This window comes from Empidonax traillii, unplaced genomic scaffold, assembly GCF_003031625.1.
Source record: "Empidonax traillii isolate 1590-97213 ecotype Southwest subspecies unplaced genomic scaffold, ASM303162v1 scaffold148:size1803964, whole genome shotgun sequence".
Taxonomy (NCBI): Eukaryota; Metazoa; Chordata; class Aves; order Passeriformes; family Tyrannidae; genus Empidonax; species Empidonax traillii.
In genome coordinates, this window is record NW_020955341.1 from 213611 (window position 1) to 240888 (window position 27278).

The 27278-nt window shown below is 38.1% G+C and overlaps 1 protein-coding gene across 11 annotated transcripts in view; it reads left to right on the forward strand.

Moving 5' to 3' along the window:
- MRVI1 (murine retrovirus integration site 1 homolog) overlaps positions 1-27278 on the forward strand; it is a 102193-nt gene that overhangs the window by 24045 nt on the left and 50870 nt on the right. For 4 of the 11 annotated variants that reach the window (XM_027884529.1, XM_027884539.1, XM_027884538.1 and 1 more), the window contains exons 1-2: positions 13463-13532; positions 23209-23329. The gene's annotated coding sequence lies outside the window, so the exon portion shown is untranslated. The other 7 variants (XM_027884530.1, XM_027884532.1, XM_027884533.1 and 4 more) reach the window with 6 other exon arrangements.

A 27278-nucleotide genomic window follows, 5' to 3' on the forward strand; every position in this document is an offset into this window, starting at 1 on the left:
GATAAGCAAACAACCCTTCTGCCCCCTCCTTGTTCCTCTTCCTTGCAAGAGTTAAATCCTTCTAACAGTCAGTAGAATTGTTCTAAAGTTCCTGTGATTTGGCTAAGAACTCATATCTTATTAGCCCTAGTGACAGCAGGGGTGACAGTTCCCAGTCTCCTGTTTGCTTCCAACTAGGTTTTGCTGAGGATTTGGTGCACCCACTTTTAAGAAGTTGTTTAGCAAAAATTCTTTTTTTAAAACAGTACTTGTTGCATCCCATCTCTAACTGATTTATAAGAACAGTGCTCCTGACAAAATATTAGAATTTCTCTTAAAAACAGAACATGTGAAATCCAGTGGATTATGGGTTGATTTAGATAAACAGAGGGCAGAAGAACTGTAAGTAAACTCTTACCATTTATTTCTCTGCAGGTGAGTAGAGTCCCAGTCACCCATTATATAACCAAATTTACCTGTGATAACGTATCACCAAAATATACAAGCAAATTAAGGTGTGCACAAAAGGGAAGGATATTTTACCATGCTAAGAAGGGACATGAGGTGGTCACTGGTAACCACACCTGATACAGAATCTTTAAATTTCTGACTGAAGTGTTCAAAAAGTGGATAGCAAAATGTCAAGTAACTGTTAAGTCACTCTTAGAAGAAAAATAATCCTAGGCTTTATTCGAGGAAATCCTGGAACTCTTCAAATAACGCTTTTATTTTATGACATTTTCTTGTTTATGTGGCACTGATCTGGTAAGTGAATTGTTCTGTTGTTCTATAGAGCAAGCATCGTTTGGTTTTAATCATGTTGATACTTATTCATTCTTGGCCTAAGAAATAAACTGGAATTCTCTGTATGTTTTAGCAAACAATAGATACTTGGGCGAGGTGCCTCACAACTTAATGCTTATAAGGCTTTAAACATACAATCTGCTCTCAAACTGTTCCACAAATGTGATTATACTCTTCTTGTTCAGGCTTTTGTTAGACTCCTGAGCCCACAGGCAGTGGCTTCCAAGGATTTTGGTATGGACTGACACTCTTTCCTCCTTTGTTTCTGGCATTTTTCCTCTGCTGCTGCTTCCAGTAGTAGGAATCTAAATCCCAGCTGTTTGGGAAATATCCTGAATGTTTGGGTTTCTGTCTTGTTTGAGGGCAAGTAGCTGACTAACAGATTCCTCACATTACTCCAGAGATACGTGTTCTGAGGGCTACAGTTAAACTCTTCCAAAAATGATAGAAGCGATACAAGAAACTGTAGTTTTCAGGGAGTCTTAAAACAACATGAAGCTTTATTTTAATTGCATGAAAAATACCCAATTTCAACAACAACAAAATCTTCCTTTCTCTATGTCTTCTCTCCTCTGCCTGAAACATTCAGGGCCATGAAAGATGTTCATGAATCTCGGTCATATTTCTCTTCTATTCCATGAAGTTCATCCAACAATCCTGACTAGGCTTCTGCTCCTCAGCTTGCCTGTTTTGTGTTGTTTTCCTTTTCCCAGTTCTGTGAAGATTATGCTGGTCCCTTCTTTGTTTCTATGGGCTTAGTCATGACTCTTGACTTCTTCCCAAGAGACTCCATCTCCTTTTTCTTTTTTTTCCTTGTTTAAGGAAGACTCCCAAATGCAGTTCCTGAGAAGGATAATAATAGCAGCTCTTTCTAACTCCAGCCAATATCCTTAATACTTTATTTTTTCAGTCGGAGCAGAAGAGACATTTTAGCCATTGTTCCCTTGGCTTGGTGAATCTATACTCTACTAGCACTATGGATACAGCAACTTTCATAGGGATACTATGGCATGAGCTGGCATATACATATAACAGTTCCACAAATCATTACATATGTTCCATTGACTTCCACCTAATTTGCATGTGTACACAGGGTTTGTGGTGAAAAATGTAACAGAGAAGCTTAAAAAAATGCTTTCTAAACAGTCTTTTCTGCTTGTCATTAATTTATCACCTTTTTTTTTTTTTTTAATCCATGATGCAAGAACAATTAGACTTCAGTCTGGTTGGATTCCTGTTGGTGAGAAGGCTTATTGCCATAAATCAAAGGAATTTGGATAGAATTTGATATGTAAAATTCAAATTACGGTCACTCTACTCCTGTTTAACTGGCTGCCAAATTTGGATATGGATGTTCTCCAGAGTGTACAGATAACCTGTTGTTCAGCTGCTGTGCTCCAGTTCTATTGTTTTGCTGCCAGGTTGTGTTTAGAGGTTTTTATTTGTTTCAGGTGGTGGTGGTTTTTACCACTGCCTTTCCCTTCCCTTCTAAGTCTAGGCTGACAATGTTTAATGCAGGAGAGCCCAGGCAGGGGCTGAATTCCAGCCCCTCCTCTTTCTTTCTGTTTCCTGTATAATAGAGTTGTAACTGGGTATTTTGAGTTTCATTTTAGAACACAAAAGATTCTTTTCTCGTTCCAGATTTGAATGAACCCCTATGAAATTCAAGCTGATCAAATTCTGCTGCAGGCTAGTGCAGTTTTAGACTGTTTATACAGCTATATCTGGCTCTAGCTATTGCATCCTTACCAAGGGGAAAGCATGGAGCTGTGCTGAGCATTGACTTAGCTACATGTATTGAATGATCTCTGTAGCTTGTAAAATTCTGTCATATTTGTACATGCTCATTTAAGATCTGATTTTTAATTTTTTTTTTAAGGTGGCAAGCTAATAATAGGAGATTTTATGTCTTAATTTACCTGATATCAAATAATTGTGCATATTCTCTTCTGTAGCTGAAAGAGCTTGTCTGCACTTTATGTCCTATTGACTGATCTCTCCCAATTCATGCTGATCTTTCCCAATTGTTTGCTTTTTACTGAAGGTTTTCAAAGCCTTGTTTCAGCTGAATGTAAACTCAGTGTGAAAAGAGAAATCTGAGTTAAAGGGTTTTTCTACTGTATTTTGGGTCACAAAGTGTCATCTAAATAGAAGTACATTTGAATCAATTGGGAAAAACATATTTACCAGATACAGCTTTCCATTTTTCACTTGCAAAGAAAGCAGAACAGCAATAGCTGTGTAAGCAGAAACCAACACATATTTTTATGTGATCAGACCTTGAGAAGCTGATAAGAAAATGCAACAATCCAGCATAGATTCGGGAGTACAAGGACTAGCAGCCCTGCTGGTTTTTAGAAACTAAAAAACTGGAAATGAAACAAGTCTAAGAAATGTAAATATAAAGAACATTTAAGTCTTTGCATAAAACAGAATGAGCATAGTAGTTTGGGGGTTTTGTTAAGAGGCATCAAAGCAGGACAGAAAGCAAGTTTTAAAAATTTTATCAGAAGATATTATCCAACTGTGCATTTCCCCATGAGGGATCAAATACTGGAGTGAACAAGCAGCACTTTGAAGCCCAGGATTTCAGTGTGCTGGTTCAGAGTGCTTTTTGTTGGGGTTCTCTGGACAAAACTTAAAAAAATTATAATTGCTTCTATTCAAAATTGCAACCATATGGTTTTCCAAGAGGACTAAGGATTCAAAAGAAGGGATAATTAAGTTATTTTTTCCACAAAAAAATCAGCAGGTTATATTCACCTCTGTGCAATCGCTATTTTCCCTGGCTTTTTTCTCAGTAAAAAATGAGGATTTATGTTTGTGAATCAGGTGGCTTTTTTTTATTTTCTGTTTTCTAATTTATAATTTACTACCTCACCCTACAAACCTGTCTGAAAGGTGGTTTTTTATGGAGTACACTTAATTGTATAAACTGACTTTTATAGAGAAACATACTTTTATGTTTAAAATGCCTTTGGTATGTGGTATTTCACACTTGTAACCGAGTGTAAAAAGTGTATTATGAACCTTTTTATAGTCATATAAATAATCACATGCAAATTGCAGCCTGGAGCTTCGTAAATGTAGGTTGTATTGCTTGAATATTTTAATGATATTATTTAACCAAAAAAAAGAAAAAGGATTGTGATTTGATATCAAGACCATATCATAGTAGTGTTAAAGCAATTTTAAAAATACTGCAGCTCAGGACATTCTGGCTTTTGGCATAACTTTTTGAAGTATCTGCCATAACTGTTCTGAAATGAAACCCCCGAGGGGGTTCTGAGGATGAGGACAAGAATGAGAGTTATTTTATTGTATTTAGATTGAGGAATCAACCAATCAAAATCATTTTCCTTGCTGTCTTGAGCAAGTTCCTTTATCCCATGCAGTTAAATACTTTCTAATATTAATAAAACTGTTTCAAAGAAATAAAGGTTTCAGTGCGGGAAGAGGAGTGAAGATTGTCAGGAAGAGTTTTCTCCTCGAGGAAATAACTGTTTTTCAAACTCTATTGTTTCAAAAGAAAACTGTTGTCTTAGTGTGACATTAAGGTGGGGGGAAGAAGTATGTCAAGGGAATGAAGTTCTAAGTGCATTTGCATAGTCTGGAGCAACAGCTCGAAAAAGAGTGACTTGTATTTCAACCTCAGGCTCCTTGGAATGCTGTAATTCCTCAACCCTACCTATTGCCTCTCTCACAATGGCATGCAACTCAGCACTTTTTCTGTGAATTGACTATTTCCAGCTGATACCCCTTCTTGTTTTATTTCTGTACTCTCCAGCTCTCCCCACAAAGAACAGGTAGTTGAATTAATTGTACTGTTCTGTTGCCGGGCTTCGAGGGGAAGGGAAAGCAGGAACCAGCTGCCATCAGCTGCTGCTCTCAAGTTGATTTTGAAAAGGATGCAGGCAGCTAGGAGAAATCCATGGCTTTTCTGGCAAATAGAGACAGGACCTTAAACACTGTGAAATCATGAGATTATCTCCAGAAACAGTGGGAGCATTTCTAGGAAAAAGGAATGCTACAGTCGTTTTTCCTAACTGAAGCAATCCTCTGTAAATGCAGCTAATAATGTCAGTCAAGAGAGAATGATGAAGCAATACTGAATATTTTCCTTGCTTCCCCTGGTCAAAGCTATGCAGCTGGTTCAAGGGAAAACATTTCTTTGGGAAAATCTCCATCACTGCCATCTCTATCACTGTGTGGAGGGTTGGAGCACGTTTTTGTCCATGCTGTGTTTACGTTCCTTATAGTGCACTGTTCAGGAGATCTGAGCACATCTGTGTGGGAATCCCACTCAGGGTGGGAGAAGGGGCCTCAGAAGCCAAGCTGCTGCCAGCTGTTCTCATCCTGCTGGTAAATCCCAGATGTTCCCATGAAGGAGGTAAAAAGTGGAGTGGTTTCAACCTGCCCTATTAGATCTCTATTGTAAAAACAGAACAGCTGTTTCCACTCTGTTCCAACCCTACAGGATGGAGAGAGAGAGAGAACATGAGCTCACTCCATTCTGGGACTGGAGAAGTGTGAATGTTGGTATCTTATGCTACAGCATCCACTTCAGAGTATGACACTGTGACACTCCCAGGTGCAACACAGTGCTATATCATACTCACCACTGCTTTTCTTGCTAAACTTTACTACAGTGGCAGCATCAGAATGCTCCTGGATCACTCCTGAAATTTTATTCCTCTGACCATGAAGCACAGGAATATAAATCCTTTCTCCACTTAATGGTTGGGCCATTTGGGCAAGATAAGTAGAAAGAAATGCATAGGACTGCTTTCTGCTGCCCCTCACCTTGCAACTGGACAAACCTTTAATAAATGTCAGGAGAACAAACTAGCTGTATTATAAAGAAGAAAACAAACATTGTCTGTGAGTTGTAAAGCATCCTGCGAGGTAACAGAATATAAAAATGCATAATTACAGGATAGGTTTATACATAATCACACTTTTCTGCCCATATTCTGAGCTAAAATGGCTGGATTTGGGGTTAATTAATAAGCTTAACATTTAGTTAAACCTCTTCATTCCAGGATCATCATATCTCATCTAAGTTATGGATTCTCAAATCTTCAAATAATATTGGAATTGTTTTGATTTTGTCTTGGATTTTTTTTTTTCTATTCTGGGATAATGGGTGAAAGAAAAGCTTGAAGCTATTGTGGATGAAGATTCTATATTTTAAAAAAGCAAACACTATCTCAAAAAGCAGAATCACTTGCTCTGATGATTAAAATAGAGCACTGATGAGTGTTTCGTTGCCTTATTGTGGTATGACATGATTCAACTCAAAAGATGCATTTCCTAGTAAAAGCATATCGGTCTCTTGTTTTTTGAAAGTTCAGGATATCGCAAGGTAACAATGATTTTTATATAAATATATACATGTAGGTTAGGGTACCTGCTCATCAGATTTTTTTGGTGTCGAATTTCTTTATACGAGACTGCTGTTAGGCTTAACATTCCTTTAAAAGAACAGGTAAAAACTTACTTTCTATAATTCTGTGAATATGTGTCTAAAAAAAAGAAAATATTGCTCATAATTAAAAAAAAAAACAAAGAAACCTGAGTTTACTGGCATTATTGAATAAAAACACTCGTGTCCTTTAGAACTAGGACATTCATCTTGAAGAGAATCTTAGCAAGAGAACATACTGAAAAATAGGTCACTGGTTTCTTGTTAATAAACACCCACTAGGAAAATATGACCAGACTCAAGTAAGGGAACAAGGAGTTATCAGGGTTTGAATTTAAGATGAAAAGGATACAACCTAGAGCAGAGGGAAGGATGAAAAGGGGACTGTGGGAGGAGCAAGCAGAGAAAATATAATTTTAAAGTCACATGTTGATACTGGTATATCCTTGCAACAAGTCAGAAAACTGTGTTTTAGGCAGTTCTGGAGGCATGACAGAAATGTAATGTGATTTAAGGGCTATCTGGGAAAAAAATCTCACTGGAAATGCATCCTTTTAAATGGGTGCAAAGGGTGAAGCACCAGTCTGTGCCCAACAGCTGCTTCTATGTGAAGCTATGAAGAAGTAGAATAAATGCTTCTATTAATCCCAGCTTTCCTCATGAAGTGCTTTGATGCAGACAAACATTTAGCTGTGTACATGTGGTGATCCTGAATCAATTAATGTTGTATTCTGAAACTGCAAAACTCTGAACATTTGCCCAGTGGAAACATGTTATTTGAGAGAGGCTTTTAGAAATTTTTAAAAATTGGGTAGTTCCAAAGAGACAAGCAAAAGCCATGGTTGCATCCCCAAATCGAATCCCCTTCCTATAAAACATCAAGTTACTTTTTAAAAATGTTCCTAAAATGTTCTTACATGTATTCAGCCTAAATAAGAAATTTTGCCCTTTTTTTTTTTTTTTTTTTTTGGGGGGGGGGAAACAGTAGAGCCATGCTGGCTGAAAATCAACGTTTGGAAGCAGAACACTAACTCAAATCTGTCAGGTCTCAAATAACTGCAAAGCTGCAGTGTTGCAATAGGAAGTGACAGACAATTTTGTCTACAGGCATTCCTACTGATACTCTTTTTCGTTTGTTTTTTTTTTAAGTGCACTACCTTAAAATTCTTCAAGGAAGAGTACAAAGACAAGAACCAGCTGATGAACCTTGCAAGAGTCTGACAGCAGCAATCACCCAGCCAACAAAAATGTATGTTAAAGCTCTTCCCTGAAATTCTACTGGTAGAGGTGGAATAAGTGTTGTGTCCATATTTTTTTTACAAGCTGCTTGGAAACTTTAGAATAAATGAAAAAAAAGTAAAATTCCAGCATTGAAAACAAGTATTGACCAAAATCAGTCTCTGATCACAGTTTATACTTATTTTTACTTTCTGCTGTAGGAATGGAGAGCAATTAGAGTGTTATAAAAGTTTCCCACTTGGCTTCCTGATAAATTTATTTTTGCCATGTGGTAAATGTACTCTTCACCCTGCAAATAATTCTTAAAGCCTAGGGATATTAATTGGGTCTGCAAGAATTCTGGAGCAATATGGGTAGGGGATATGCAGGTATCAAGTTTCACATGTGATTAAGAATCATTATTCAGGAATAATTCAGCAAGGGAATGCCAGCTTAAACCTTTAGAAAAGAGTCTGCCTTGCATCCTTTTCCTAAGAAAAGTCATGCTTTTCTTTCTGGGGAGTAAAGTATCTTCTTGCAATATTTTAATTTTCCTTTTTTTTTAGGCTGGAGTATGATAGGAAGTCCAAATTCAATATGAATTTCTGAATTCAGGAAGAAGTATACCTTTTACTTTTTTGGCCTTGATTAGTGTGCAGTACCAGCCTACTTCACTTGTCCTTCAGATTACTGTAGTATGCAGGTACATTCATGTGGAAGGAGAAGTCTGTCATCCTTTGGAATTTTTTTTTCCGTAATTCTTCATTTCTGTCTAACTTCTCACTGACAAGGTAAAATAGAGATTAGTCACAGTGATTTTTAACCTCTTCAGCTTTCTGAAAACATCCCCCAAGAAGGTATTGTCAAACTTCATCACTCCTCTTTTTCTGGAATCCTGCCATTGTAGATTCCATTTTAACCCCTGTTCCTCCCCAAAATCAAAACACAAAATGAGCTCTAGTGGGACCTGTTCTATATGGTTAATTATTCACCCAGTGCTATGATTGTGTCAAATCTTCTGGAATATTTTCTTCCAATGAAAACCTTTTTTTTTTTTTTTGTTTCATCTAAAAATATCAAAACTAGCAGTGCATTTTTTCTCATTTGGATCATCTTCCCCAACAGTTTTTCTGTAGAGCACAGGACAATCATGTAACAATGTACTAAACACATTGCTTGCACACATGCTAAGGTTTCAATTACTATTAACAGAAATTTAAGGCTGAACCTCAGAAAACAGTTAATTAGAGGAAATGAACTGCATCCATGACCTTGGAAGACTCTATGTGTGCTAAACAATATTTGATATATTTAGCTTCTTTGCAGGCTAGATTTTAAGGGCATGGAAACAGGGGAACTTCCTTGCCCACAAAGGTTTAAATTTCTGATACTGTTTTGCTTTCCCTTAAGGTACTATAAATATCCTAATATGGTGCTGTATTGGAACTTCATTTTTAAAACCACTTTCTTAAAGGCAGGAAGAAGAAAAAAAAAAAGAAGATATGAATATGGGGAATGAAAATGCAATGGCTGCTTTGTGTAAGATTTGTCCTGAAAGACTTGGCCATTTAAACTGAGTGTGTCAGTTTGGAGCATTTCCTTGATTATCTGGCAATGAATGCTAGAAAACAGATTGGCATTTTATTTCTTGGACTCGGCCTGTTTCTCATACAGAGATTATTAGCTGGCTATTTTGAGACTGAGAAAAATGTTAGCTTTAAAAATAAAAAGGCTCATTAAGGCCTAATGAGTAGGGTTTTTGCAGATACTTTGAGTACTTCTCCTTCTCAAGTCGTTCTGTGTAATATGGGCTGGTTTACAGGATCACCTGTACCTCAGAGCATGCCCTCAAAGCAAACTTTATTTACACTGTTGTTAATATAGATGTTTCTTTAGGATGGCTGGGCTCTAGCATCCATCTCCTTGCCTTGTTCTGCAGGCTCTGCAATGGCACATTCAATTAATTTAACATTTCTGATTTGTGTGAAGTGTTTCTCTTTTGCTGCAGAAAGTTGGAAGCAAATCCTCTGCCTTCCAGGACACTCATCTAGAAGAGTTGCTGCATAAATGTTATTAAGGTTCCCTAAAGTTTTGTTCCATGTTGTATAAATGATCCAGCATAGCTGCTCAGCTGACTGGCAGAGTGAATATCGACTTAATATCATCCTGTTGAACCAGCATCCATTTTAGTTCAATTATTCTGGATTCCATTTGGGATTTAGTATTCAGCAGAGTGAGTCCCAAATGGGGAAATTTTATTGCATGTTTTACCTTGGGGTTTTGGGGGGTTTTGTTTGTTTGTTTGTTTGTTTGTTTCATGTATTTACTTTTCAGAGTTGTTATTTATTTTGGGGCTGTTTTTCTCCAGTCTGGATGAAGCAGATAAGGATTGCATACGTGAATGAGATTTGCATAAGGGGGTGCCAGCAGGGGAAAAGAGGTGACTTCACTTTTGTTTGCCCTATAATGGTAGCAACATACAAACCAGAAAACCCACAGAGAGCACAAATCTGATGCAAGACTGAATATTTAAATTAGCAAAAAAATTCTGTGTAAGAAAATGAAGGGACATAGAAAACTTGGACATAAATCTTGTCTCAGTTAATTTTTTATTTTTTTTTTTGAGAACTAAGATGATGAGAATGGCTGATTCTGTTGATCCCATAAACAAAATTCCCAATTCTCATTGTTATGTTCGGGGTGGACCTGACATTGATAGAGGTTCATTCTAGATATGCTGGGACAAACGTCTTAAGTGACAAAAATCTTTTTGGGATGTTTTGAAAATGAAATATGAAAGCTCATGCCATAGAACTCCAGTTTTAAGTGCAAATATTATCATTTCTGCTGCAAATTTTTTGCCTGCCTGATGAATTATCTTTATACTTGAGTCACTGAATAAAAAATAGAGCCTGTAATCGTGACTTGTCGTTAAGGATGGTGAGTATGTATGGGCAGAAAGGATAATAAGCAACATTTTAATATAATGTATTTTAAAGTCCTGAAACATAAAATCTTCAAAAATAATAATAATTTAAAAAGTGATGAATCTCAAAAAATGGGAATTCTCAAAAACACCTACAACTATTTCTACCCAAAAAAGCCTTTGGAGTAAAAGTTTTTGTATCCCAGACTGCTCAACTAAAACCAAAACTAGAAAATAATTACTGTGGTAAGATCACTTGTCTGCTGTTGCTCAGACAAAGCTTGCACTTACAAATGGCTGTGCCCCAAAAGTGGAGTCCTTGTGTGAAATCTTACCTACACTTCAGCCCCAGAGGCAGAACTCTTCATTATTTCAGTAAGACAAGGGGTTTAGTGTTTGTGTTTATCTCTTCAAAGGCACAAGTAAAAATCTGTTAACTTGGGGAGCCCAACTCATGAAACTTGACATTGATATGTCCTGCACTGCTGCTTTCTTAAGTCACAGAGCTGTGAAAATGAAGAAAATGGGAAGTCAGCTGGTGGGAGAGGGTCACCTCCCACCACCAAGCCATGTGTAACCCCAGAGAACTACATCCAGCTACTCTGAAATACTCCAGAATATTTATAAGATAATGATTTTATGCCACTCCTGGGGAATACAGCACCGAAATAGTGGCAACATAAATATGTTGTGTTAGGGGGGGTGGCCAGCCATCTGCATCAGAATGTTTTAAAAGCAGCAGTTATCACCAGACCTTAAAAAGCAGAACAAACAAATGAAATTTTTTTTCTTATGTGGTACATGTTGCTATGCATCCTTTATACAATTTCAGCAATCCAGCTAAAATAATTAAATTCTAAATGCTAATATTTCCTCGTTCAAAAATTTAGATTTTTAGCTAGCAAGTTTCACCTGTGTTTGGCCTGAGGTCTTTGATGGTAAAGAAACCTCTGGGCAAAACACCTGCCAAAGCATTGAACTTGCTATAGGATAGGATATACAGTGTCAGGAGCCGAGGACTGAGGGAAGTATTGATCTCCCCTTCTTGTGATTACCTCCAGGGTCCTTCTGTGCCCCCTAAATACAACAGAAACAGCAGGGGTCGTGTTTGTGTGGTGCAAGTGGATGGGCCAAGCAAAACAGAACCAAAACTCTGTCCCTGTTGGTTTCTCCCATAGCAGGGGCAATAGCTCAAATCTGCTTTACAAGCCACTGGCTTCACTATTTCTGGGAACTTGAAAGTATTTTGAGACCTCCATTACTTGGCTAAATTCGGCCAACAGTGGTTATAGGATGCTAGGCCAATGAACAAGCAACTTAAGCAAAAAGTTTTATTTCCCAGAGGACTGTAGTGCTAAAAGGCAGTAAACAACTTGTTCTTGCCCAAACTGGCTTCAAAGCAGTTGTTGCTCTGGTGGGGATGAATGCAGATTTAACAGAAACACAACTTCTATTGTAGGCAAATGAAACATTTGACACTTGTGGCCTAGATATTCTGAGAAAATAAAACTGGAAAATGATGAATTACAGATGCTGGTAAAAATTCTGTAGCTTCAGACAACTAGATGGGAGATTGAAACCATGCTGAGTCACGAGAGTCTATTTCAGAACTTGAGTTTGTGGGTAATAAGATAGTCATTCAAGAAGATGAAAGCAGGTATGTTAAAATGCCTTTTCACAGAGCCAGTAATGGTGCAAAGGACTGTCAGTGGACAAAGGACATCAAAACCTGAAATGACATTTGAAAAACCTACTCCCATTTTTTGGGGGCCAAGCTTAAATGCAAATGTCAGAGAAGTTTTTCAGAACCTTTTTTTACTATATTGATTTTGGGAAGTAAGAATGTCTTAAGTGTGGAATAATAGACTTCCTCATGCAAGCTAAAGCCTGACCTGCCACAGAGAAGGTGCCCAGCCTCTTGTTTCCTTATGTTACAGAACTGGGCTAAGTCGCCATCAGCTCATCTTTACCCTCTTCTCCTACCAGCATCCTCACATTGCCCTGCATGACTCCCCTATGGGGTGTGCTTTCCAGATCAAATCATCAAATCCTTAGTTTCCTTTGTCTAATGTCTTTCTGCCTCACTGCTCTTCTTTTAAAAGGAAGTTGATCGTTTGCTCCTTTCTCGTAAAATAGTCCTAATATATGCCCTCCAAACTTACTATCCAATAATTTTACATGATCTGCTGCAATTTTTTGGCATTTCCCACCCTCTTCTCTCGTCTCTACTTCAGTTGTGAAAGGTTATTTGGACAGGGTTTGGCTTGCTTATATTTAATAACTTTACAGAACCTGGCATAAGCAGAACTCTTCGTTAGGACCCGTGGATGGAATTGTGATACTTATAAACAAATAGTCTGAGCTGGTTAAAGGGCTGGAGTAAGATCTGTGCCTGGTTTAGAGCTGGGAGCTCTGAATCACATCCTCTGCAGGTACCTGCATACAGTGTGGTAAATGTTTTGGGTTTCTTTTCCCTCTTCATGCCCCATTTGGAGCTACGTTCTCTCATGGGATGCAAGCAACTTCTGTGGACTTTGAGAGGAATTATTCCTGCTCTGCAAGTGGAGAGCAGAGCCCACGAACTGGACTGAAGCCAACGTTCTTTAAAAGTTCACATGCCTTGTATTTGCTCTCTAATTTAGGCTCCTTCTGACCAAACAAAGAGGGAGGGAGGGGGAGAAGAATGAAAAATAGTAGCATCTGTGTCAGTAAAAAATTCTAAGGGTTAACATAACGTGATGTAAACTGTTTCATCTGTTCTTCCTCCTTGCCTGTTTTAATCAGAAATGAGTAAGTAGAGCTTATATGCACTGAACTTGAAGAATGCTAATGGGATGTCTGCATCGTGTTGTACTCAGACTACTTATGCCAGAATAGGAAAGCCTTTAATTCTGTGATTCTCTGAGGCAAGCAAGGCTTTCTGAAGAGTTACTTTAAATTTAAACTCTCATTCTAATGTTAGGCAGCCTGTTGGATCTCTGAGTTAAAAATTGCTGCAGCTTTAGTTACTAGAGCCAGATGTAACATTGACCTTAAATGGTAAAAGCTCCCCAGAGTGAAGAGAGGCTGGCCTGAGGGAAAAAGAGGAATAACTGGAGTTTTAGGTAAGTCATCTCTATAACGGAGAATAAGCTCTTTTTCAGCCGGGAGACAGAACAGAACCATGTTTCCTCCTTAAAGGTACAGTACCTTGTTGTTGGCATACCGAGTAGCTGGTTCTTTCCACCTTTTCTCCCCCACCCTCTTCAAATTCTACCTCAGATTTTAGCTGCTTGAAAACTGGGTGTAGATAATGAAAGCTCTCTCTTCGTTCGTGCTGTTTGGGAGTATGCTAGACTGAAAGAGAAAAGGCTGTGCTAATTACGCTGAGACTTGATTAATAAAGGTACATAGTCAGTAATTCAAGGCAACCTGAGTCACAGATGCTGTACCTGTATTGTTAACCAATCGAGAGTTTTAGTTAGGAGCAATACATGCTATAGAGAAAGAGATAAGTCGCAGATTTCTCTTTTGATTTTTTTTTTTTTTTTAATTGTATGACTTTCCTTCTCATGTGCTCCTAACACTGCCAGAGTGCTTCACGTTGAGGGGTTCCCTACTCGTCTGGAACTTATCTTTTATAAAACCATTTCCAGACCCATTTCTCTATGCGGTGTGTGTTTGGTTTTAATCCTGTTAGATGTAAACTAAGACCATGAAGTTGTGATTAATTGGAATGCTGTACAGGAAAAAAAACAAGCCCACACTCATATGTTAAAGCTTTAGTATAGAAAATCTCATTATTTACTTTCCCTGATATTTCGGTCTCCAGTTTTATCTGTGCTATTTGGTAGGTACTCTGCAATGAAATGCATCTTATTTTCTTGGCAACATAAAACTCATTTTTGTCTCACTAATGTGTATGTTAAGGTCTTCTTTACTCCAGACAGCAGTGTGTAAACAATATGAAAGAATGAGGTCAGTGCAAGGAAATGATAGCTGAAATTGGAGGCTTACTTTCTACCTCTAATTCATATTAGTTACAACTTGTGTAAGGGAGTTGATTTTTCAAGCCTATGTAGGATGGCTTCACCTGGTGAACAATCCTCTGCAAGCAGTAGTGAATTTCCATCTGTGCAGAATGATTAGACAGTGGTTTTTAGTTTATGCTGTGCAAAGACTGGGTGAATTTAGAGTTGTGAGCACAGACAGTGTTCTGTGAGCGCTGACAGTTACTGCATTTGTATTTGATTTGGTAAATGTTGTGCATGCTTTAATGAAAATTTACTTCATCCAGCGTCAAGAGAATGTGATAGAGACATCTTACTCATTAAAGCATTTCAGATTCTGTTTTCCTTTTATTTTTCTCTGGACTATCATTAGTGCACAGCTCAGTACTTTCAGGTTAATATTCCAGCTGACCTTCATGTTTTAAATCAACAATTATATCCCATATCAGCAATTATACCAAACTTGGAGCTTGATGATCTAATGATACAGCTCATAGAAATCTAAGTTTATTAGAACCAGCAGTAGAAATTAAAAATCACTCCAGTGTATTTGTTTTTGTATTTAATAGCCTCTAAAGGCCCTTGTTCTGATTTGCTGGTGTGTTGCTTGCATGTGTTACTTTACTTGTGATGTTTTATCCACCTCTTCAACTTGAGCAAGGATGTATAACTTTAGATGGTGTTTTAGAAGGTGTTCAAGTTTTATCTGTGTCTAACTCCTCCAAGTCTGAACCAGTTTTATGTTTCTGATATCTTGTGGCATTTCAGCAACTATTGTTCTTATTGTATACGATTCTTTTTTATTTTTTAACTTTAAGGTATGATGTAGTGCCTATGTGTAAATTTATCTTCGGTGCAGATATTATGATGACAGTAAGTGTAATTTAATGCAAAAAGTACAAGTTGGTTATTCGTACATAGTGAAAATGGTGTGTTAACATCAGCACTGTGATAACTACCTAGGATTATCAATGTATGTGACTTATAAAAAACTATCTGCTTTACATCCTTCTGGATTAAGTTCTGAATTATCTGTGGACATAAAACTTGTACACCTCCTTGCTTCCTATCTTTTTATATGTCCGAGTCAGTTTTAATAACTATAATCCTGTTTATCTGGGACCAAAACAGTGGAATTTGGGAGTTTTCTAGCAGCCAGATTCAGAGCTCCAGTGTTTAGCACCAGCCTCTTCCATCCTCCTTTGGATCAGTCTGCTTCCTGCCAGTTTTTGAGGATAGTATGGTGTCAAATAACTTTTTGGAAAACTGGATAAGACAAAGGTGTAGGGAACTGAGGTGTAGGGAGCTGGTACTGAGAAGACACTGCTGGGAGAGCTTCTCCTTCCAAGAGTCGTATATATATGTGCTGGAGTTCTCTCATCTCACCTATTTGTTGTTCTTAGAGAAGTGAGTAAGTCCAGGAAAAAGAAGCATCAAATGGCTTGTGAGTGGAAGGGGAAAGAAAATCCTTACTGTTTCAAGGTTTGTAGGCTATTTAAAGGTCTGGGGGATCTGTGGGCAGAGAGAGATCTCTTTTCTGTCCTAACTTGCAACCTTCCTGTAAACTAAGCAGAAGATTTTCCTTCTGATGTGTTCTCTGCTTGTGCTTCCTTTGAAAAGTGGGTCAAAGAGATATTTTGGATCTCAGTATCACTGACAGAAAGGAAATCTGAGTGGGTGAAGGATCTTTGTAAGTTTATAGACTAGCGACTCAAGGCATGAATTACTGCTTATGTTCACGTGTAGTGGTATGTTGTGGAGAACTAAGACTGTGACTTATGGTAGTGCTCTGAAATTATCAGTTTCCCTCCCTGGAAAGTATTTCCTAAGAATTCTGAAAAGGAGAAAGGGATTTGATATTTGAGCAAGAGGACTTGTAGCCTCGAGTTTTGTTGGAGAGCTGGGCCTAGAAAAGCGTCCCTGGATTTAATGCTCTGAAGTAGATAGATGTAATAATTTTATTCTTTTTATTTCTTAACTTTGGTTTACTTAAATATGCCTATCATTAATTTCACAATCTGAAAAATAATTTTAGAAATTCCATTTTACTTAGGAATCCCCAAATGTATTAAATATCTGCAAGATTTAAACAATAACAACGACCACCATAAACCTCTAACTAATAGCTTTTACCTGCCCTTAAAATGTACAAAACACAAAGCCTTCAGGGATCACAAGTCATCAGGGACCTGTAGTGTTGTAGATATGATCATCTGTGGGTTTGGAAGAGTAATGCCTGTAGAACATGATCTTTTATAATGCTCCCTCAGATTGCTGGGAGCGAGGAGGAGAGGAGCAGGGAAGGAAACAGGCAAACCTGCCAGCTGACGTATGGCAGGTGTGCCTGCAAACCTGAAAGTTTCTTTCCCCAGCTAACGCTGAAGCATATTCTGTTGTGCTTTGTCATGATACAAATTTATACTTTAGAATCAGTGTTGTCCCCAGTTTACTTGTAAATACCCTTGGTGATTGTCCCGACAGAGCTGCTGTCTCATGGCTATGAAATAGAGTCCACTGGGCTAGGTACTGCAATCTCTGCAAAGGGGTTGAAAAGTTGATTTAACAAAAAATGGTGGTGTGGAAAGCACTTTATGTAGGAGCTGCACACTCTTCTCTTATCCATTGTAATGTTTTGCATCCTGGAAATGGATACACGATAGAAAATCTGCACTGCTGGGTCAAGCACACCATTACTCTGGGGCAGGTGTTTGCCTTCTGAGTAACATTAGTGCTGTTTAGAGAATTCTGCAGAATGGTTTGCAGTGCTGAACTTATACACAGGGAATTTGGCTCTGAGCCTCTGCTTTTGAACTCATCAGCGAAGTTTCCATCCACTTCAGTGGTGCCAGATCAGGCACAGTGAATACCACAAAGGCACAGACTATGATAGTCAGCAGGGAAGAGGCTGCAATGCAGGAGGATTTGAGTAGGGGAAGTGGGTCTATTTTACCCCTCTTATTTTGGACTTACAGGCATGCACTAACAAGTTATAGGACCTATAGAATGAGATATTTTTCTGAAATTTTGGAAAAGAAAAATCCCCTGTTTCATTTTCAAATGATCCCCCAGTTTCTCTGAACAGGCATTTTTAGAATGACGTGCACATATACATGCAATAGAATATGATGAAGTGTGGTAAGTTAATTAGCATTTCCTGTTGGAACTTCCAAAGCTGTGCTGAACTGTGCTGTAACTGCTGAACAGAAATAGAAAATTCAAGTGTCTAGCCATAAATTGAGGGAGAGTTTGTGGAGAGGAAAGGAAATAATTTAACGCTGCATAAAAAAGGCACACGTGCTTTGCAATCTCAGCCACTGAATTTCTCGTATCTTTCTTTTTAAATAGTGAATGAAAGTGACTGAGCTTTGGGCTCATGAAAATAGCATGAAATAATTAGGGGCCTAGTTGCAGTGGAGGGTGGATTTTGTTCCAGGAGGAGGTGCTAAGTCAAGCTGATGTTCTGCGCCTCAGACTGGAAAACTCTTGGAAGCAAACCTACACATTGTGCAAGTATAGTGGTGCCCATCATCTTCACGTCCCTGAGGGCTCTTGCAGTTAATAAACTTATCATTCTTACTCTTTGATAGAAATAATTATCAGCATTGCTCTAAAAGGTAGTTTTAGTAAGTGCAGTAGTTGGTGGAGCAGACTGTAGGAAACCACACAGAGGTATCAGAATTCCCAAGTATCTCAGGCAGGAGAAGCAAGATTAGAAAGACTTGAAAATTGCTCTGTGTTTACTCAATGAATTAAGTGAAAATATCTGTAAGGGGCAGGGAGAAAGAATCTGTGGGATATATTCTAAAACCTCAACATGTAAAACTCAGTTTTTATCTGTGTGTTGAGCTTTTGGGATCTGTTTGAAATCTCTCCTGCATAAAACAGCATTAAAAGTCCCTTCCAAAGTTCATATATTATGTGCTAATGGAATAGAGTCACTGGAATATTAAGAACTTTGTACTTGTATAAGAAACTTTTGACATTTTCTGTTAGATTCATTTTTTTTAAAGTCTTTGACATTTCCTGCTTAATAGGTTTTAAATGTTTTTCTTGGTAAAATGGCAGATATCAACCATCTCACTTTATACAAAGCTGACATATAACTTTAACAGAAAGGTGAATAATACCTCAAGATCACCCAGGAGATCTGTCCTGTTGCTGTTTGGCTTTTCTTGTCTAATAATGTGTTCCGGAATTATATTAAATACCAAGTGGTGTTTTTTTACTGGTCACTTGTAGAAATGATACAGAACTTAAAAGAACCCAGAGTAAACAATACTATACAAGAGAAAAGCAGCCTGGTGTTCATTGAGAAGAGTGTGGCCAGCAGGTCAAAGGGGAGGTGATATTCCCCCTCTGCTCGACCACATCTGGACTGCTGTGTCAGGTTCTGGGCTCCTCAGTACAAGATAGACAAGGAACTTCTGGAGAGGGTCCAGGAGAGGCCACAAAGATGATGAGGGGTCTGGAGCATCTCTCCTATGAGGAGAGACTGCGGGAGCTGGGCCTGTTTAGTCTGGAGAAGAGAAGACTGAGAGGGGATCTCCTTAATTCACATAAATATCTCAAAGGGATGCCAGGGGGATGGTGCCAGACTCTTTTCAGTGGTGCCCAGTGACAGAACAAGGAGAAATGGCTGTAAACTAAAAACACAAGAAGTTTCATCTCAACATGAGGAAGAACTCCTCTCCACTGAGGGTGGCAGAGCACTGGAGCATCTGCCCAGGGTGGTCATGGAGTCTCCCTCTCTGGAGACGTTCAAAACCCACCTGGACGTGTTCCTGTGTCACCTGCCCCAGGTGAACCTGCCTTGGCAGGGGGTTGATAATCTGCAGAGGTTCCTTCTAACCCTAAGAATTCTCTGATTCTGTGAGTCTTATAATGAAAATGATGAATTGTATTTCCTTAAACCATGTAGCAGGCCAAACTTTCACTTGTAAATCGCTGCTGTTGTGTTTGGTGTGGAGCTTTGCCCATGTGCATGAATTAAGGGTCTGTCTCAGTGGATTTTGATCCCTCCTGAGAACCTGGCTCCACTTAATAGGAAAAGTTTCCCTTTTTCTTTTACTTAACAGGTAAAGGTCAAAGTTGATGGAACATTTTCCCCTTCAGAGCAAGACCTGTTTAATTTGTTATACAGCTTTTCACAAAACGGGCACAGATCCAGCAAGTTTTTCACCCAATCTTATTCTCAGGTAGTAGTTAGTGATATGCTTTCTCAGAACAAAGTCCTTTAAACTCTCAACAAAATCACTGAAACTCACAATATGCCTCTCACTTGTCTGTCTGCTTATATGATTCAGAAATTGTGAAGTCCTTTCTTTTGAAGGTGGGTACTGTGCAATCATCCTGTGTACTTATCTTCTGAGCATCTGCTTGGAAAATAAAACAACGTGCCATTTTGACATCCAAGAAAGTGCTATAAAAAGTCTGTTGCTATGTTTAAATGCCTACACTCGGTTGCTATAGCAATAAAAATATCAAAAATGATGTACGAATTGCCACAGTGCATTACCAACCCTTTCCTGGACAGGGAGATTGTGGGACTGGGAATGCGACAGAGGTGCTCAGTGTGTTAAAGGGCAGAATTGCCCCATAGTTTCAGGTGTCCTACACTGTCCTGTGTGAGCAAAATGTGGCCTAATTGTATAAATCCCAAAGTAGCTGTGTCAGTTTGGACAGTTGGATCCCTGCTTAATTCAGTTGCTTCTTCATGACTTGTGTGACAGAGTTCAATATTTTGACTAAGTTCCCATTTCTCTGCAAGACAAGCTGCTGAAAATGTTGACCTTTCTCTAAATTCCTTCAGTCCCATGATATCAAGTGTGAAAATCAGCATACAGAGGGCACCTCCCTGGAACATTACAATGGTCAGTGTGAAAAAGCCTCGTTCCTGAGGCAGTTATGGGAACCCTGCTATCAAAAAGAAAAGAAAGTGTATAGTAGCTCATGGAATCCTTAGCACCTCTCTGGGGCTCAAAGCCTTGAACATTCAGTTGCTTCTTGAAGAGAGCAGGAAATTCAGCTTCCTTCACAAATCATTGTCAGTAGAGGAAGGCATGTTATTTTGGCAGCTGCGAGTTCATTTACGGAATTAAATGGTTTCTTCAGACATTTCTATGCCTTGTTCTCTCCTCCAACTGAATAATGTTGGGGAAAAGACTTGGAGACATTGGAATCTTGATTGAAAGCAATAGAACTGTTTGGTTCTCTTAATTTCAATTTGCTTGAATAATCCTTGAAATGGGCTCAAACATCAGAATGGTGTGTTGTCAGTTTGATTATGGTGATCCACAACAGCCCCATAATTATTCAAAGTGTTTTCCTTAACATATACTTTGAAGTTCACTTGAGAGGTCTGATAGCAAGAATGTAGCAGTGGTAGAAATGCATATTTTTAATGTTTGTTTCATTTGTTATGTATTGATTAATGCTCTTGTTCAAGGGTGTTTTTGCTACAGTGATTCTTAGGGACACTATGGTATAGGTTGAGGATACACTTAAATTCTCCAGTACTTCTGAGTACCTTTGGCCTGTTTTATTTTTGTAAAAAGACTGAATAAACTCATACCATGTACTTGGATTATAGGTTTCCTCAAAATAAGGTTAACAATGATATATGGATATGATATATGGCACCCCTCTCATTTCCACTAGCTTGTGTTTGCAATCTTATTACAGTATTTTTCTGTAATGGATTTTGAGCCCCTTTGGGATTTAATTACAGTATTTCAATTTTGTGGGACATTTTGTAGCTTTACAGCTGCACAAACTTCCAGGAGTGTGGAAGCATGTGTCTTTCTCAACCTCTATGGGGATTCTTTGTTTACTTTCCTTCTCAGCTGTTCTGCACAGAGAACTGGACAATCACCTTTCAAAAGGGTTTATGCTTAAACAAAAATGTCAACAGCACTAATTGTGGGTTTGGTTTGTTGGTTGTTGGGGGTTTTTTAGCAAATTTAATAGGAGAGTCTGGACATTAGATCCATAAATATTTATTGATACTTGTTTATTAAACTCTTCTTGAAATTCCCAAAGTTATCTTTTTATGTTATCTTTTGGGAGATGCTTCTGTGGCAACACATAATGTGCCTGTAAAATCAACACATCTGTGCTTCATTTACAATATGGTAGCTTTTACTGCTGAGAATATGTGGTTACATGAATTACTTAGTTGGGGAGAAGGAGAAGACAACAGAGGAGATGTGTGAAATTTAGAAACTGTAGCTTTTATTTTTCATTAAACTGCCAAATACTTCAAGCAGAGAAACCTGATTTTCCTTAGAGCTGTATCTATAGCACCCTCACCACAACTGTTATGACATCAGCTTATTCTGTATTTAAAAGCTACCCTACGTAGTCTTTATTTTGGACAACTGTATATCTGAACTGGCTTCTGCCATGGAAATGCAAATTGCCTGACACTGCCAGTCCCTGCAGCAGCTTTGGGTGGAACTGCCCACCAGCTTCTTGCAGAGCAGGGGGAAAGAGGGGGAGCTGGACAGACAACAAGGCTATGCAAGCTTTTTCCAAGGAAAGAAGTATTATATGGCTATTGGTTAGAGACACACTTCACGTTATAGATTGTCCACTGGGCTTCTTCAAGTGTTAGCTATGCATTTATTCTTTCCAAAATCTATTTTTGGTATTGTTTTCCTTGGAATAGAAATTGTGCTGTTATTCTGGTTGTCAGCCAACTATCCTTCCCCCTTCTTCCCTGCCCTCCCTTCATTCCCTCTGAGTACCCTTTGAACTTGTCCAGCTTGCTGAATTTGTCAAGAGAGGATCACAAAAGTATTATGCTCCTACGAGTGAAAATCAGTGGTGTGGTAAGAGGAGAGACCGAGCCTGGAGCTGCTGAGGGGAAAGGCTCCACTGTGAGCTGAAATCCCCACGGATCCTGTTTGATCTGCCAGCTGGCAACCGGGCACACGTGAAGCTTAAAACCAGGCACAGCAAATGCTGTCCCTTGGCCCTCCAGATTGGCAGGAGACAAGGAGACAAGTGAACTTGTTATGAGTGAGATAGAAAATCATTAAAATGCAATGCCTGAAGAACAGGTTTTGATAGCTCAGCTGCTTAGAAACAACTCGTTTCTTAACAGTAGGGACATAGAGGTTACAAAACCATCTTTTTGTGCACTGATGTCTTTATTTTGGAAAATTGTTATAATGCCTGTGAAACACATAACGAAAGTTACAGCCTGATAATTCTCCTGTGATTTCACACCAGCTTTTAGTAGTTGGTGGCAGTCCATGTGTTTGTCTTCTCTCCCAAGCAGTGCAGGCACTGTTAGACTGTACTGCAGGCCCTCCTCTGTTTTGCAGATTTTTCCATTGAGGCTGCAGTGCCTCAGAGGAAAAGTTCCGAGGGAACAGTCTATAGACCCTCCTCAGCCAGCTCTTCAGGCATGTCAGTCAGGTTCATGGGAATGTTGTTAGTGCACAGGTTCTTCCCATGGCAAGTAAATGTCAGCCAGCCGGGTAGAGGCAGCCATTCCAATTAGACTTTCCTTATGCAACAGATGTTTTGAATCTGAGCCAGGGAGGATAAAGTAATGCCCAGAGACGCTGGCCCTTATCTGCTTTCTGGTCATTTGAAGAAAGCAGCTGAGGCTCAGTAAAAAATGGCAGGCTGATATCTCGTTTGCTCCTAAGCAAACTGACTGCATACTTTATTTTGGTTGGCCCCTGATTGGTTGCTCTGTGAATATTTGAAATAAATTAACCTGTGGTAACATCCTGTTTTCTTTCTTTGCTTGATCATCTGTTTGGGAGGAGTTGTTTGTTTTGCTTGAACAAACAACAACAAAAAAACCCCTTTTCTGTCTAGATAACATTAAATTTGTTTCTTATGCCTAAAAACAGGAAGTTCCTGCTTACAGCATTCCAGCCATCAGACTGCTGAATATTCATTATCCTTTCTTCACCTGCGCTGCAGGGCACTCTGCTGACCAGGAGAGTTCCTGACCTTAAATTCCTCTGATAGGTAATAAGCTTTCTGGTTGCATTTAAAATTTTACTTCAGTCATTTGAAACAATTGGGCTGATTTCTCATCTGTGTCTCAACCAGTGCAGTTAATAGGAGTCTTGCATATACAAGACTCACATAGGTCAGTTATTATTCTGACAATTTATAACACATTTCAGTCTTTTTTTTTTTTTTTGGTTGATTAACATATATGTTGACCATTTGCTAGTTTTTAAATTAAGTGCTGAATGAATTTTAATTAAATTGTTCCTTTAAAATTAGTATAAAAGTTACAGATGAGAATATATGGAACACTAAGCAACTATTTCTAGAAGATAAAAATCATTGCTGGATTGTCTAAGTAATATCCAAAAGCTATATCTTTGTTCATTACTGTCAAACATAATTCCTCTGAATTGAATGCTCTGCCTGGATGGATGTTCAGGAAGGGAAGTTACGTCATAAAACTCAGTCTGGAACTGTGCATTCTTGGGTACTGAAGGTGAAAAGTGGTTTGGGTATGTGACAAGTGAGATTTAGTTCAGAAGTGCACAAGATGAGACTGCTATTAGATAAAAAAAATGAGTTTTAGTGCAGTGAACTTAATAATTGGAAGCCAGCCTGAAGCAGTATGACACAATACCAACATCTCAGAAACACCTCAGGTGAGGAAGGAAGATTCAGTGGCCCCTTGCACTAAGATCATTTCTTCTTCACAGTGGTAAATCTTTGCCCTGTTAGAAAGTGTTTATTTGAGAAAGCTGAAGAATTGTGTTGGCGGTGTTTTGAATGTTCTGAGATTCTTAAACAGGTCTTTTGAAAAACAAACAAAATGCAAAAAAAAAAAATCTTTCAAAAACTATTTGTAGGAGGCAGTGAAAATATACAGGGAAGAACCACATCTCTTGAATTGTTCAGAAGTGAACTGTTTATCCCTCACTTTCTTAAACACATTATTTTCTGCTGCATTTGTGCTCTGAAATAATGATTTCAATGGGTGAAATGTCAGTGTTCTGCTCAGTTCTAAAGACTGAGTAATGTACCAATGTAAAGCATATTCAGCATGTTTTCAGTATTCAGACCTTCCTCAGGAATATTAACCCATCACAGTAAGGATTACGACTGGAGAGCTTTGTGAAACTCAACTGACCAAATGAATTGTGCCTGTTTCTGCAGAGTAAATTGATTTGAAAAGTTTCGTGACTTCCTAATGCCTGACTTAGGGCTTGGTGTAGTTGAAGAAATACAGGACAAATTATGAAGAGAGTATGGACCTGATGAGTAAACTAAATAAAATCCATTACTCTACTCTGCTTCAAAAAGTGAAGAAGAAAATGAAACGTTTTTTTAACACCAAAAGCACAAATGCTGTGTATTTGGTTATTCTACACTGAATATTCATGAAGCTCTGCAGTATGTTCAGTTAAGGTACTGGTTGCAATTAAAACAAGCTATGTGATTGAAATTTGCTTTTTGCTTCAACTTAGTTCAAAAGCACATTCAACATCCGTTTAGAACTGAAGTGCCTTTTTTTTCCTTTCACGCATATGATAGAAAAGTGTGATGCCATTCACTCAGGCTGGCAAGTAAATTGTTATGGAAAATATTGTAGATGCCATGTTTGTTTATCTTCTAGATTCCATTGTTTCTTCAGAAAATAATTTCTGAGATAACTGGATAATGAGAATTTCAGAAAAAAAAATCATAGCTGGCTCTGAGTTTAAATTTAAATATTTCCTTTAATAAAAACACAAAAAATGCCATGTTCAGTTAGTAACTTTATCCTCTTTGTTCTGTAAAAATATACTTTTTTTTTTTTTCTCCAAGAAGGTTAAAAACATAACAGTTGGAGGGAACACTTAGAAAATGAATTTGTAGGTTGTCTTTGAGCTCCATGGAAAATCAAATAAACATTGTTCTAACTAAGAAACATTAACAACAACCAAAAAGTTTGTGTTGGAAAAAAATCTTTGCATGCCTTAGAAACGTGTTCAACACAATTTGACATCACCTTATTTGCAGAGATCAAACAGTACCATTGGCATTAATTTATCTTTAGATAGATTGGAATCATTTTTTGCATAGATAAAGACATTATATTTCTTGTTTGTCAAGCTAGCTTGGTGATTGTTACTTGTTTGTAGCCAGTTGTTAGGTATTATAGAGAAGAAATAAAGGAAGGATTTGAAAAAAAAGATTAGAGGAACATACGCTAAATATTTATAGAAAATCTAGTAACTCTAGTTCTAAATTCTAGCTTTCTTATTTCTTTCAATCTGGGAGGCAAAACAAAAGTACTGGGAAGATGGTTTCCTAATGTCTGCAGCCTAGAATTTGGACTAATAAAGAGAATTAAGATTTTAATTCTTAAGAATTTAATTTCTTGGCCAATGTAATTAAGAATTAAGAGAAGGATAGAAGTTGTCTCTCTCTAGCTCACTATTCTTTCCCCTGCTCCAGGCAATTTATTTGGAAGGTAATCTGAAATAAGTCACTTCAGGAAAGGGGGTTATATAAAAAAAGTTAATTTTAGCCTAACGAAGTTTGTCTCCCTGGGCTTCCCTCTTGTCATCTGAGAAGAGAGAGGTTCCTCCAGAATGCAATTTAGAGAGCTTAAATTAAGTTCCTGATTTTAGGACAAGAACTTAAGTTGATTCAAAAACAAAGAAACAAAAATACCCCACAAACCAACCAACCAACCAAGACTGGGGGAGACGAGTGGCCTTAAAGTGAGTCTTCATGAAAGGTCCCCTTTATACATGTTCTCACTCCTCTCTCTCTATCTCTGCTTAAGGAATGTGGTAAAATAACTCTTGTATGGAAGATGTACAGAATTAAATAGGTCCAGGTTCTTTTTCTTCCCTTGATCCTTCTCTTGCACAGAACATAAAATTTGGTGTTACTTCTTTTGGAAGAAACATTTGCAAGAAATCTTAGATCAGTATTTAGCAACTGTATCCAGCCACATCCAAACTGATGGATCTTTGACTGAAACCAGCATTTTCAGTTGACAAGTGAAAGCAAATACCTGTGTTAATTTTAAGAAAAAAAGATCACTTCCTTGGCTTTTCAAGTTTTGATTTCTTTATGTCAACTCTAATAACTGTAATAGGACTAATGAAAGCTGGAGTTCAGTTTAACTGGACTGATAAAGAGAGACAGGTAAACTAGAGACAGTCTCATAATGGCTATCAAATCACAATTCCTAAGGCCAAAGTGCAAACATGAGCTTCAAGGGGAAGGGGGATACTGAGATGAGAATTGGATTTTTGGATGTTGGAAGGACTGTTTGTCACGTTCCTTTCTTGTCTGTGCTCCCAGGATTTGATGTTCAAAAGCTTCCCTTGCTTACTGCTGTCCTGCAGGCCACACAACAGGAGGATGAGATACGATGCCCTAAGGTTAAAGGCACAACAGCATTTCATCAAAAGAGCTCAGGGAACACTTGCAAGTTTAGAGGCAAACAAAATGTACAGTTTGTCTCTTCAAAGCCTTTCTGCAGTGAGTGGAACCTTTGACTGTGCTTTGTTGAAAAGAAAGGAGGTTGCTTACAAGGTTTCGTAGACAAGAATTAAATATAGTTTGTCTGTTTTGATCTTGTGCATTTATGATGTAAAAACCAGCAATAGTGCATGAAAAATTATATATATTATCTCTTTGTTGTTAAGGCAACCTTATTGTGGAGTTTCTCTTTTAGATTCAATTTCCTAGGCATACAGGGAAAATAATACTTACAGTGTGAAATAACTTTTAAAGTTGTGAAGTGGCTGATATACAATAGTACTAATTTCTTTTTCGATATTTTAATATCTCAGGAGGGAAGGTCATCCATCATATCTTAGACCAATCTTATAATATTTTTTTTTACATTTCCTTGCCTACTAAACCCTGATGTTCATACAGGGTTTTATCCTGAAGAAATATTAATTAGAGAGTATGAATATTCATATTTATACTGAAGAAATAT